We start from the raw sequence: 974 nt of genomic DNA, 5'->3' as shown, positions 1-974 counted from the left end.
CCTAAACCGCAGAAATTCCACGCTACTAAGTTAACTACAGCTGATGACAAGTACTGGTTAGTTAGGTTAGGTTAGTACTAGGCTAACTGCCCTTATGGGCCATTTTTTTAAGCCTAGCCAATTACCCCATGTCAGAATCAAACCCTGTACCTTGTGTTTCTAAGGTAAGCACCTTAACCATTACACCAACCACCCACCTAAAGAAGGGAAACACAGGCTCTGATGAGATTTGAACTCATGACCCCTGGTTTACTAGACCAGTGCTCTAACTCCTGAGCTACATAGCCACTCAAAATATACATCTTCAATCAGTTAAGCTCTTGAAGTGGTGAGAATCAAACCCAGCACCTTATGCTTGAAAGGCATATATCTTAACCACTGTACCATTAGCCTTTCAGATACCGTTAGAGCTGTCATAATATGACAGTATTTGTACCGCAACTACTGAGGGGCACAGGTACCTACACTTCAAACGTCCCCTGCAGTGTCAGAAGTGGAAATCAACAGGAAGCTTCCTTGGGGAACAATACAAGAACAACACAATGATAAACAGTTACCAACCACACTAAGGCAGAGAGAGAGAGTGAGTACCTACTTTCCTTTACATGGAACAGCTCACTGATATTTTTTCAAAAAATAAGATTTGCATAAGGGCATAGCCACAAGAATCTCATAATCCAAATCAATTAGAGTGACTGGCCAAGATAGGCAGTGTGGACTGAAATCCAAAAGACATTCATGACCAATTGGTGAAAGTGTTTTGCCAAGGTAGACAGTGTGGATTATAAGCCACAAGAAACACATGATCAGTTAAGCAAGTGTTTGGCCTAGGTAGGCCGCAAGGACTGACTGTCGTGAGAAACTCAATCACTTAGAGACAGTGCTTAGCCTAGGTAGACAGCTTGGACTATATGTCATAATAAGCTCATGATCAATTAGAGGGCGTGTTTGCTTTACCACTGGTTTTAAGTTAA

The 974-nt window shown here is 41.9% G+C and overlaps 1 non-coding gene across 1 annotated transcript; it reads right to left on the bottom strand.

Moving 5' to 3' along the window:
• Positions 1 to 214: 214 nt before the first annotated feature.
• Positions 215 to 287, bottom strand: TRNAT-AGU. The gene has a single exon. It is a non-coding gene; the product is annotated as a tRNA-Thr (tRNA).
• Between the last annotated feature and the right edge of the window lie 687 nt (positions 288 to 974).

This window comes from Protopterus annectens, chromosome 4.part0 (assembly GCF_019279795.1).
Source record: "Protopterus annectens isolate FY-2018-M chromosome 4.part0, PAN1.0, whole genome shotgun sequence".
Classification (NCBI taxonomy): domain Eukaryota; kingdom Metazoa; phylum Chordata; order Ceratodontiformes; family Protopteridae; genus Protopterus; species Protopterus annectens.
The sequence above is the reverse complement of the archived record's forward strand: the minus strand, read 5'-3'. Positions and strand labels throughout refer to the sequence as shown.